Source organism: Panthera tigris, chromosome D2, assembly GCF_018350195.1.
Source record: "Panthera tigris isolate Pti1 chromosome D2, P.tigris_Pti1_mat1.1, whole genome shotgun sequence".
NCBI classification, from domain to species: domain Eukaryota; kingdom Metazoa; phylum Chordata; class Mammalia; order Carnivora; family Felidae; genus Panthera; species Panthera tigris.
The window spans coordinates 7941709-7954804 of NC_056670.1; the positions used below are offsets into that span (position 1 = coordinate 7941709).

At 41.2% G+C, this 13096-nt stretch overlaps 1 pseudogene; it reads right to left on the minus strand.

Moving 5' to 3' along the window:
• Positions 1 to 7770: 7770 nt before the first annotated feature.
• On the minus strand, positions 7771 to 11769 carry LOC122232069 (annotated as a pseudogene).
• Between the last annotated feature and the right edge of the window lie 1327 nt (positions 11770 to 13096).

Consider the following 13096-nt stretch of genomic DNA (forward strand, 5'->3'; position numbering starts at 1 on the left):
AGCCCACTTTGGATTCTGTGTCTCCCTCGCTCTCTGCCCCTCCCCCACTCACACTCTGTCCCTCTTTCTCTCTCAAAAATAAATAAACATAAAAAGAAAAGAAAAGAAAAAAAGAAATAAAAAGGAAAAGCATTGATAATTTTCCATCTACCATAACATACTGTTCAGCTCTAAAAGATTTTGGAAGTCAAAATTGAGTTTTAAATGACCTAATAGTAATAGATATTTCAGATTGCACACAAATCCATAAATCTATACCATTAATACATAGCTATGCTTTCTGGCTATCTCAGAATTGTCGTGAATCTGGCAGTGTTTTGTTTTTACAGCTCTAAAACTGAACTGTTCCATGAAATTAATTCCATAAGTGCACAGACATGCAGCTTATTCTTATGAGAAAACACTTACTGTTATTTGAAACGTTTGTGTATTCACAATCTATTTGAACAAAGAAATTTTGCCGGAACTATACTGTTACCCAAATTTGCCACTAAAACATAAATTTAGAGGTTTGCTTCCGCTCTCCCTCTTATCCAAGGCATTTACTCTATTTAATCAATAGGTGGCGCTTGTGCCCGTTATACTTAGCATGGTAAGGCCCCACATTAAAAATTGTGAAAATTTACCTTAAAAAAAATTAGGAATTAAGTCGTAAAGTAATTCACAAAGAGAAGGTAATATATCAGTTGTACAATGCAAGCATGCAGAGAGTAATTGTGTGTGCAGGGGTGTCTGGGTGGCACTGTCCATTCAACATCCGACTCTTGATTTGGCTCAGGTCATGATCTCACCATTTGTTAGTTCGAGCCCGGCCTGGAGCCCCACCTCCAACCTCAGGTGGGGCTTTGTGCTGACAGCATTCTCTCTCTCTCTCCTCTCTCTACCCCTCCCTCGTGCACATGCTCTCTCTCTCTCTCTCTCATAAATAAATAAATTTAATTTTTTTAATATTTATTTTATTTATTTTGAGGAAAAAGAGAGCATGAGCAGGGGAGGGGCAGACAGAGAGGGAGAGAGAGAGAGAGGAGAGAGAGAGAGAGAGAGACAGAGAGACAGAGAGCGAAAATCCCAAGCAGGCTCCATGCCATCAAATGAAGAGCCAGACACGGAGCTCGAACTCACAAACCGTGAGATCATGACCTGAGCCAAAATCAAGTGTCAGACACTTAACCAACTGAACCACCCAGGTTCCTCGAACAAATCAATACATTAAAAAAAATAATCGTATGTGCAAAAATCTTGTGGCAAATAGTGGAAGCAGGATTTGAATTCAGATCTGCCTGCCCAAGTCTGTCACAATTGCATACCAACATATCAAGTCCTAATCCAGATAAATCTTTCCCAAGATGCTATGTTACAAAGTACATTCTTGCCTTTGTTACACTCTTCCCACTTTGTTTTATACAGCAGGTATGTGTAACAGTTATTATCACGGCTTCTTTGTTGGTAAACTCTATTATCTCTGGGAAACTGAATTGCTTCTCATTATTTCTTCCCTGCTGCATGGCTCAGGCAGACACATTAAGACCTCCTGTTTCATCACTAAAACTTATCATTATGCGCCTTTCTGGTACCTTTACGAACTGTTTATTGACAAATAATTAGTTTTTTCCACGTAGCTAACCTGTCCACTTGTTTAATGTGCCAAGCTCTCTTAAAAATCACATGTAAATAGCAAACGCACTTGGGACTGGCTTACCTCCCAGAAGTGTTTCTAAACTTGATACAAAACTTAAAATTTCCTGAGTTCCATCTACTTTGTCATCTTATTATTTATTTCTTTTCAAAGTGTTATTTCTGAAGTTTTCAAGCACAAAACTTGAGAAGGTAGTAGATCCCCCGAATATCTCTCAGCCAAAAAAAAATATCTATATTTCAGCCTAAATTATACGGCCAACTTTATTTCCTCTCTACCCCAACACAGCCAGCAACAGAATGTTTTCAAGCAAACTTCCAGACATCATATCATTTCATCTGGAAATGTTTTATGATACAGCTTTATAACATTAAAAAATTTAAAACCATAGCTACAGTATCACCTGGAAACCAAGCAAATGAAAAATTGCTTAATATGATCAAATATCCAGGCCATGTTCACATTTCATTGATTGTCTCATAAATGTGTTTTTTATAGTTTGTTCAAATCAGGACAAAAGCACTCCTGTACATTGTACTTGGTTTAGAGTTATCTGAAGACTCCGTCTGGGGCAGCTGGCTGGCTCAGTTGGTAGAGCATGTGACTCTTGATCTCGGGATTGTGAGTTCAAGCCCCATGTTGGGTGTAGCGATTACTTTAAAAAAATAATAATAAAATAAAAAGACTCCATCTATACCAGTTCTTCCTTCTTGTTTTCTTATTTCTTCTGCCCATAGGTTTATTGACGGTATTCTCTAATCCGGCAATGCAATCCATCCTTGAGAAAACTTTATATTGATTCTTTTCCTGCCAAGTGCAATCCATTTCCTCTAAGACCATAAGGGATATCCAAATTATATGCGGGAGTGGGGGAGCGACAGAGAGAGAGGGAGACACAGAATCTGAAGCAGGCTCCAGGCTCTGAGCTGTCAGCACAGAGCCTGACATGGGGCTTGAACTCATGAACCGTGACATCATGACCTGAGCCGAAATCGGACACTCAACTGACTGAGCCACCCAGATGCCCCTTTAAGTGAATAGTCTTAAATAAATATTCTCAAATAGTTTTGTCCTTTTTTTCTTAGTAGAACTTAAACTTTCAGCAAGTTTGAAAAAAAATCACTGGGATTTTTATTAAAATTGCACTAACCTTTCCAATAATTCTTAAAGAATTGATCATTTTTCAAGCAGAATCTTCAAAATTGTGTCTGGACTTTTATTCAAGTTGTCTTCGATGTCTCTTAGTAAAAGTGTGAAGTTTCCTATATATGGGTCTCTCTTATTTCTTTTTTAATTTTTTAAATTTAAAATTTTTTTATTTGAGAGAGAGAGAAAGAAAGCATGAGCGTGGGGGAGGAGCAGAGGAAGAGAGAGAGAGAATCTTAAGCAGGCTCGACACTCAGCACAGAGCCTGACTCAGGGCTTGATCTCACAACTGTGGGATCATGACGTGAGCTGAAATCAAGAGTAGGATGCCCAACCAACTGAGCCACACAGGCGTCCCTCTCTCATTTCTTATTCAAAACATTCCTAGGAATTTTATGGTTCTGTGGGTAGCATGAATTATGTCACCCTCGGGGATTCCGATGTATCTTCTGGAACATAGTCCCCCACCCCACCCCCTCACCGCCTTACTTATAAGTATACATATCACCCATCATGAACGGGGGCAGGAAGCAATGTTAAGTGAACTGAAGTAAAACAAAGCTATTGGGTTCATTGTTTTTGCTTTTTTTTTTTTTTTTCATGGAGTCACTTGATTATTTTTCTTATTACTTCTAAGAGTTTTTCTTTTGCATTGAGCAATTTGCTCTCTAATATAAAACTCAAGCATTTCCTCTACTAATCAATAACCAGTGAATGTTAGTATGTGCAAAAGCCCCTGCTGAATGCTTCAAGAACACACAGACCCAAAGATCTGAATTTGCCCTTGGTCAATCAGGTTTGGGCAGAAAGTGGCACTTAATAGTCGGGGTAATTGAGCTAAGCCAAAAAACCGAGCAACAACAGAAATAAGCATGTGCCTTTTCATTAACACTACTGTCCTCAACTTATATTAACTGCCCTTCTGAATATAAGCATCACTTCAGTGAAAATAATTGCTGAGGTAGGATGTTGAGGCGAGAACAAACCTAAATTTGGAAAAAGCCAAACTTCAACATTTCTGCACCTCCCATAGCTTTCTCTGACCTCACAAATCAGATGCACACGGAAACTTTATGTTGGCCGAGTACGTTCAGCTCGATCATTGTCTTGAGGTTGGAAAAGGTGGAGGTGGAGGTGGAGGAGAGGCTCTACTATCTGGCCCTTGGAGACAGCATCAGTAGCCTTCTGCCTTAAAGAAGGGGTTGTCTCTTCTCTTTGTAAAGCTAACACCACCTCCACTAATAATGGGCTGTCTCTGAATGCTAATTTCTAAATGATTCATTTGGACCTTGCAACACATTTTCCCCTGAAAATGATGCTTCTCAGACGTTGGTCTACATCACACTCTCCCGGACAGCGTGGTGATATCACAGAGACCCAAGCCCAGGATGCTGATGCTGTACATCTGGAATGGGCCCCAAGGCAGCTGCATTTTTAACAAGCTCCCAGGGACGCCGGGGCTCCTTGGTCCATAGGAGCAGTCCCAGTTTTGATCATCCCCAACAAGTAAAACACACGCGTGCTCGTATACTGCTGCGTGGAGCCTCTCTTCCCTCCGCACAGCTTCAGGATACCAGGAAGGGGGGGTGCAGAGACTCTGACACTGGTGTTGCTGCTAGTTGGGGGAAAAAAAGGTTTGGGCAGGAGGAGAGGGTTAGGAAATGCAGACTGGACGGAGGTGTTGCCAGCAGTCGCCCTACTGAAGGATTAGGTAGGAGATAGACAGGTAGCTGGATTGGACTCCTTTTGGTAACTACTCTCCGCAGGTCCATGGGCCCTGGACGGTAAGAGGATATGTCCACCAATCACAGTGAGTTCTGGGCAAATGGAGTGGGTCTCGTGGGAAGGAAAAATACGGGATTTCCAGAATGCGCCATCTCCCAGCTCTTGTCAACGCATGATGCCATCTTTCCCAATCATAGTTACACATGGCACCCACAACCTCCCTAAAGACGAAAGGGGACAGACCATTATTTAACCCCTGGTAAACATCAAGCACAGTCCTAGGCACATCGCGCACATCGTCACCCTTACTTTCCGCCCTCATTTTACAAAAAAGAGTCTTACTGCGCACAGAGCAAGAGCCCAGCTCCCACGCCTGCCTGGTGAGCGGCTTTAAGGAAATGACTTAACCTCTTCAAGCACAGTTTGTTTCTTTGCTAATCTGTAAATGAGAGCAATCATTCATACTTTGCAGGATTGTGGTGAGGATTAAAATATATAGGTCAAAAACATAGCACGGTGCCCAGCCCAGCGCTGATGTTCAATAAATGGTAGCTGGATCATCATAATTGCCATAATTGTCCTCGTTCTCCAAAAAAACAAGAGCAGAAACAAAACAAACAAAGACACTGAAACACCAGTGGATTTTTGGGAAAGCAACAGAGTCAAAATTCAAATCAAAGCACTTTTTTTTCCAAACCTCATCGCCTCCACCCTAGCCTTGCCACTCAAAGTCTGGTCCAAGTTCTTAGTAGCTTATCCGAAATAGAGAATATCAGATTCCACCCAGACTACCTGAATCAGAACCTGCATTTTAACAAGATCCCCGGGTGATCTGTAGCGCATTAAATTTGAGAAGCTCAATTCTACAATGCTTGTGGTTGTATTCACTGGTAGAGCGTTATGCTTAGTTAAATTGAGGCTGAGAATTAGCTTTGTGCCCTTGGCTATGTCTAGAATGTAAGTTCAACAAGGGTAAAGATTTTAATTTTTTCGTGGCTGGGTCACTGTTGCCTCAAAAGTACCCAGTATATATCACAGAAACTCAGTAAATAAGTCTAAGACAAAATTGGGGGAGGGGACATATTTTTAGAAGTGTTTTAAATACTAAAGCAGAAGGAAACACTATTCCATAGTGCATAATATATTGCCAGTCAAGGTCCAGATAAAATGGTGCTCCCCATTCTATTTGCCAAATACTGGAAAAGAGGAGGAAAGAACTGGTTATTCATGTTGCCCCAGCAAGTTGCCTTTGGGAGGACTAATGTGTACATCATCCCAGAAGCCTGGAGTTGCCAGCATACTGCTCTGTTCAGAACCCTTCTTTCAGAGCACTGGGTTTCCATTATTAAACCCTGACGCGTCCCTTGTGCGAAAGGGTCTTAACGCTTGGACGCCACGATCACTTTTGAAACGAAAACCTTCGTCATGAAGATGCCTAAATTTAACTAACACGACTAATACATACCCAATGATCACTAGATGAATTTCTGCTTCAGAGGGTGGTTTTTCACTGTCTGGGGCACCCAGTGTTTTCAATGGACTCACTTCTGTCGAGCAACCAGAGTACTTCTCAAAACAACAACAAAAATGACTGTATCAGTTTTGTTATAGTTACTTGTGTGCATTTCAAACTTCTAGCACTAAATTATAAGTCCCTAAATGAGTAAGTCCCTTTCAAAAAAATATTTTTGTCCAGTAATATGTGATATATTCAAAAGAATGTATGCAACACTTGTGAGCTCTAAAACACGACAAATCTGACACTCCACATCCAGACCCAACATGAGAAGAAAAGGCGATCCATTCTATTGAGCCCACATGCATGCTTGTGGTTGGCTGGGGAAAAAATGGTCCTTCAAAGATATATTTATCTCACAATCTCCAGAATCTGTGGGTGGTCTGTAAATAATCTGTGTGTGTGTGTGTGTGTGTGTGTGTGTGTGTGTGTATACGCACGCACAGTGATGTATACATGTATATACATGCATGTACTTTTCCTTGTGATTTTCAATTAAGGAAAATACTAAATTAATACTGAACACAAAATCAGTTGTAACCTTAGCTCTGACACAAGCTATCAGTTAATCGAAGCTTGTCAAAATTGCAAGTTTTCTTGAAACAAAGAAATAAGAATACATAATCTCTGAGGATCCCATGATTCTATGAAACAATCTCATGAAGCACCCAAACATAGACAGAGACGAGAGTAAGTTAAAGATTCATAGGACTGTCAGTTGAATTTGGAAACAAACCTCTTTTCTCTTTTGATGTAAAATTTACATGCAAACAATTAATGAAAAAAAATGATAAACGCAATTTTTTACTGATACTTCAAAAGACTGAAGTGATTGTTAATGCATCAGATACCTATGTAACCGCTTCCTCTGATAAATTCAAATTGGAAAAACTTTAACATCTAAACCTACTTGCTTTTCTTTTTTTTTAAAGAATTTATTAATTTTTTATTTTATTTTTGAGACAGAGAGAGAGAGAGAGACAGAGTGCAAGCAGGGGAGAGGCAGAGAGAGAGAGGGAGACACAGCATCCGAAGCAGGTTCCAGGCTCTGATCTGTCACCACAGAGCCCGATGTGGGGCTCGAACTCATAGACTGTGAGATCATGACCTGAGCTGAAGTCAGACGTTTAACCGACTGAGCCACCCAGGCACGCCCCCTACTTGCTTTTCTACTTTAGTGCGCTTGAATGAAACAATACCCATATCCTTAAGCAGCTCAAAATCTAGTGGGAGAAACACGCAAATATACAGATAACGTATTAGCTTCCCACTGCTGGACCCCACAAACATAGTGACTTCACATGTCACAAATTTACTATCTCACAGTTCTGAAGGTCAGATCTCTAAAATGGGTTTCAGTGGGCTAAAATTAATAAATCCTTAGACATGTAATAGCTCTTGGGAGCCTTAAGACAGAAATTTCTGTCGAGGCCTGATGCGGTAGAAACAATACTCCAGACTGAAAGGTTAGACTCCCAGGCAAGACCTACACTAAAGACAGGAGAAATCATTTTTCCTCTTAGATTGTTGTTTTATGAACTGGCCCCCTCCCCAGAGGAAAAGGGGAGCCCGCTACAGATTGACGGGCGGCAGGCGTTTATTTGTGGGTTGTTTCGTTTTTGTTTTGGGGTTTGGGATGTCATAGGTTATCATAAGAGAGAGACATGGCGATTTTCACATGATGACAGACTTCAGAATTGTCTAGAAGGGGCAGCTTCATGTGTTGCCATGTCAATAGTGACTTACTTCAGTCTACATACTTTGCAAGAATGCCAACATCTCTAAATGAGAAATAATCCTAGTCATCTAGAACTACGTTGGTGCCTCCCTATTCTGGAGAACTACCCCAACTTCCACGCTGACTGGTGGAATCAGTCCACACTTTACTTTAGACCCGATCCAACAGCTACTACTGTTGCCTGCAATGTGTTTTCCTTAAGATTTTTCTGGAAGCACAGTGCCTCCTCTGTTTACAGTTTCGGCTGCACTCCTTTCAACTAAAACCCAGTCCAGGAGGGGAAGAAAGTTCCTGAACGCCCGTCCTGCCAGCAGTTTGTAGCCCGCTCTGGGGCACCGAGGACGGTAGGTGGCAGGTATAATAAGGCAACAAACCTACTTTTCAAGTTTGACTCAACAGCCACAAGGTGAGTAGGTCTCCACACCCGCTCACAAGAATCTTAAAAGTTTCCTTTAAAAAAAACACTTTTTTTAAAGTGTATCTATTTATTTTGAGAGAGAGAGAGAAAGAGAGCAGGGGAGAGGGGAAAAGGGACAGAGAGAGACAGAGAGAGAGAGAGAGAGAGAGAGAGAGAGAGAGAGAGAGAGAATCCCAAGCAGGCTCTGCATCCCATACGGGGCTCAAACCCATGAACCGTGAGATCATGACCTGAGCTGAAGCCAAGAGTCAGAGGCTTAACCGACTGAGCCACCCAGGCGCCCCAAGAATCCTCAAAGTTTCTGTAGAGAACTTACCTGGATTCAGTTAATGTACGCAGTCCCGGGGACTCAACGACACATTGCTCCGCAGGCTGTTCTCCCGGGCAGCCTCCACTGTGAGAAGGCAAGCAAAGTTTGCCGATCGGAGGACCGGGAAGGAGGTGAGAAGCCTCCGGGCTCTGGGTCCAGCCTGCGAGTCAACCAGAGGTCATGTCCTCTGGGTGACTGCCTCCAACACCCATCTCAAGGCTCTAAAAGGTCAGAGATTGTGCATTTCAGGGACGGACTTTTGGAGAAATGTATTACTGTGCCATGAATCTCCCTCCCCCTCTCCTCCCCCATTCTCCGTCTCCCCAGGGGCACAGATGCACCTGCTTGCCCCCCAGTTCACGCCACCAGGGTGGCTTGGAGAGCATAACGCATATACCCTGCACTTTGGGAATCAGCAAGCTGGTTCCTGAGACCACCTGCAGAGCCAAAGATCGAGGGATGCCCTGCACGGCTGCTTTCTAAGCTAGGAAAGAAGTGGGCTATGGGGGCCCGTGAGCTCGTCTTTCATCTGGAGGACTGCCTGGAAGACCGGAAGAGACCCGAGGCATCACCAAATAGCTTAGAGCTGCAGAGGTAAGTGAGCATCTCGAACAGAGACCGTGTGCGTCGTCCAAGGAGCCACAGATAGGCTGCTCCAAAGAATCCCACACGAAGAGTCAGTTTTCAATATAATCAAGTCCAGAAAACGCTGGCAATACGACAGGACAAGGAGTAAGCACTTGCTCCCCTTTTGTCCGCCGTGTCCCAGCTCAAGTAAAATAGAAACCAGAGTTCCAGAGCTCGGGGAGAAAGGGTAGGAGAGAGAGAGAGTGAGCCAACACTCCCTTTCCGAATGCAGGCTTCTGCTCTCAGGCTGCTTGGACGCAGGCTCACGTGGGGAAGGTGCAGAGACTTTCATTCTAAGTCACGATGGAATCGCGGTAATTTCTCGGAGAAGTGGCAGGATTTTCCGGAGTGTTCACCCGGACAGGGGAATAATTAGCCCCATGTGGCAGATTAACGAAAGCAGTAAGAAACAAAAATGGAGTTGTTTCAGCGACACCTTGCTTGTTCGATGCAATGGTTTTAAATAGGCTCAGGGCCGGAAGGAATGAGATGCCGGATCACCCACTCCCTGCCCTTGGCCCACACTGTACGTGTAAACCCCCGGGCCGGCCACACACACAGGGCATGTGCCTGCTGGGCTCTCTCAGCCTCCCCAGGCCACCAACCCTCGGCTCTGCCAAGGCCACTGACACCCATTAGGCACAATGCTTTATACTGGCTAATTTTATAGGAATCGGGTGATTTCTTAATGTGTGATTCTGTCCTTCTATGATTCATAACAAATTAAACAGTCATTCATACACACTCTGTCTATTTATATTTAACCTCTGTGTAACTTTTCCTCTCTGAACTTCTCCCGTTGTTTCAAGTTGGGTGCTTTTATTTGCTGGTTCCTAAAGACTCCTTATATACAAAGATTATTAACTCTATTATGTAAGTTGTAAATATTTTTCTAAATTCACTGCTTTTGATGATTCTTTAGGCTGCATTTAAGAATGCAGAAGTGCTGAGATTTTACGTGGCTTCATTAATGATTCATTGCCACAATTTATGCCTTTGGTATCATATTTAGAAAGCCCTTCCCCACTGAAATATCATAAAAAATATTTACCTACGTTTCCTTCAGATTTTATATTATTGTATATTACATCTAAATTTTTTTGTAATTTTTTAACATTTTTATTCATTTTTGAGAGCCAGAGAGAGAGAGTGTGAGTGGGGCAGGGGCAGAGAGAGAGGGAGACACAGAATCCGAAGCAGGCTCCAGGCTCCAGGCTGTCAGCACAGAGCCCCATGTGGACCTCGAACTCACGAACTGCGAGATCATGACCTGAGGCCCCAGTCAGAGGCGTAGCCGACTGAGCCACCCAGGCGCCCCTGTCCACACATCTGAAACAAGCCTTTATTGTGTTCCTCCAAAGTCTTGGTATTAAGATGCATTTTCATATGGAAATTTTTTTCTTATATACTTTTGCCTAGCTAGAATGAACCCTGCTTGGTATATCAGATTCACTAAGGTTTCATTTAGCATTGATGTACCACAGTGTATAAGTAAGTATGGTCAATAGCTGCCTTTTACTTCTTTTTGGGGGGGGTTGTTTGTTTGTTTTTAATGAGGGTAATTCTAACCCATCCGATGCATTAGAAAAAATATCCTTGATACTCTGTATTAGATCAGATAGCCTAAGAATTGTCTATTCTTTAACGATTTGATAGAACTATAATCTGTGACTCCTTTAAGTGTGATACCTTTTTCACAAAGGGATCTATTCAGGTTTTCTAGTGCTTCTAGAGTTAATGCTAATCATTTACATTTCACAATAAAGCTTTCCATTTCATCCAGAAGTGTCCATAAAGCTAATGTGCATTATGAATCTCTCTGAGTACAACCTAAAGGGGTTTTAAATGGTTTTGATCGGGAACCCAGGAACCTTTTGTTGCTTAACTGATCTTTTTGTAAGACTATGGTTCTAAGTTTCACACTTTGGAAAATGCTAAGGCCATGTCTTAGAACATCCCCTTAAATTTGGTTTTAAATCCTTTGTTTACAAAGAATTGTATTACCTTTCTTATTCTAAATCTTGTATATTGCTTTTCCTCTATTTTATACAATTATTTTTACTCAAATAATTAGCTTTTGAATACGTGTGTTCATTTTTGCTTTTCGAACGCCTTTAAGTTTTCTTTTTCTCCCCAATTAATGGAAAAGAAATTGAAATCAGGAAGTCACTGGGAATTTGTTTCCAAAAATCCAATAGGCTATAGCTTTAAGTATTTAAACTGAGTGAAAGAAAAGGAAAGGATGCTAGGAGAATGAACAGGAAGAATACGTAATGGTCAACGTCAAAAGGAGAGAGAAAGGAAAAAGCCAAAACTTGCCGCAGGCAATGGGTGCAAACAACTTTTCAAAACCGTTTTTCTAGTTTTATTGAGATATAATTGACATTCATCACTTTATGAGTCTCAGGAGTCCAGCATAAAGGTTTGACTTACATATGTGAAATGATCATCACAATAAGTATAGTTAATGTCCATCATCTTAGATAGAATACAAATAAATAGAAACAAGGGGGAAAAATGCTTTTCCTTGTAATGAGAACTCTTGGGATTTATTAACAACTTTCCTATATGTAATACAGTAAGGGTAATTATAGTCATCATGTTGTACATTACATCCCTTGTGCTTATTTACCTCTTACCTGGAAGTTATCATTGCGCCCCCTTCTCTCAATTCCCTTTGCCTCTATTGCCCAGCCTCTGGTAACCACAAATCCCATCTCTTTTTCTATAAAGCTTTTTCTTCCTCTTAGATTTCCACGTATAACTGAGATCACGTAGTATTGTCTTTCTCTGTCCAAATCATTTCATTGAGCATAATGCCCTCAAGGTCCTCCAATCTTGTTGCAAATGGCATGATTTCCTCAGTGTTTATGGGTGAATAATATTATATTTAATATATATATATGTATCTGATAAATCATATAAATCAGGACTCCTTTATTCATTCATCCGTCAATGGACATTTAGGTTGTTTCCATGCCTTAACTATTGTAAATAATACTGCTATGACCATGAGGGTGTAGGTATCTGTTTGAGTTAGTGTTTTTGTTTCCCTTGGTTACATTCCCAGAAGTGGAATTACTGGATCATACAATAGTTCTAGTTTTAATTTTTTGAAGATCATCCATACTGTTTTCCATAGTGGTTATACCAGTTTACCGTCCCAACAGCACACAAGTGTCCCTTTTTCTCTCCATCTACACCAACACTTGTTATCTCTTTTTGACAACAGGTGTGAGGTGTGAGGTGTGAGGTGATACCACAGGTGTGAGGTGTGAGGTATGAGGTGATACCACACTGTGGTTTTGATTTGCATTTCCCTGATGACTGCTGAGCATCTTTTCATGTACCTATTGGCCATTCATGAATCTTCTTTGGAAGAAGTTTATTCAGGTCGTTTGCCCATTTTTAAATAAGATTGTTTGTTTTGCTATTGAGCTGTGTGCGTTCTTTTTATATTTTATATATTAACCCCTTATCAGATATATAGTTTGCAAATATTTTCCCATTCTATAGGCTGTCTTTTAGCTTTGTTGGTAGTTGTTGTTGTTGTCGTTGTGTGTGTGTGTGTGTGTGTGTGCAGAAGCTGTTTAGTTTGATGTGGTCCACCTGTTTTATTGTGTTGCTTGTGCTTTAAGTGTCAGATCAAAAAATCATTGCCAAGACCCATATCAAGGAAATTTTTCCCATATTTTCTTTTAGCAATTTCATGGTTTCAGGTATTACATTCAAGTCTTAAATCTACTGTGAGTTAATTTTTGTGAATGTGTAAGACAGAGATCTAGTTTTATTCTTCTACATATGAATATCCAATTTTCCCAGCATCATTTATTGAAGAAACTGCCTTTTCTCCATTGAATATTCTTGGTTCCTTTGTCAACTATTAGTTGACTGTATATACTTGGGTTTATTTCTGAGCTCTCATCTGTTCCATTGCTCTATTCTTCTGTTTCTATCCAGTATCACACTATTTTGATGAC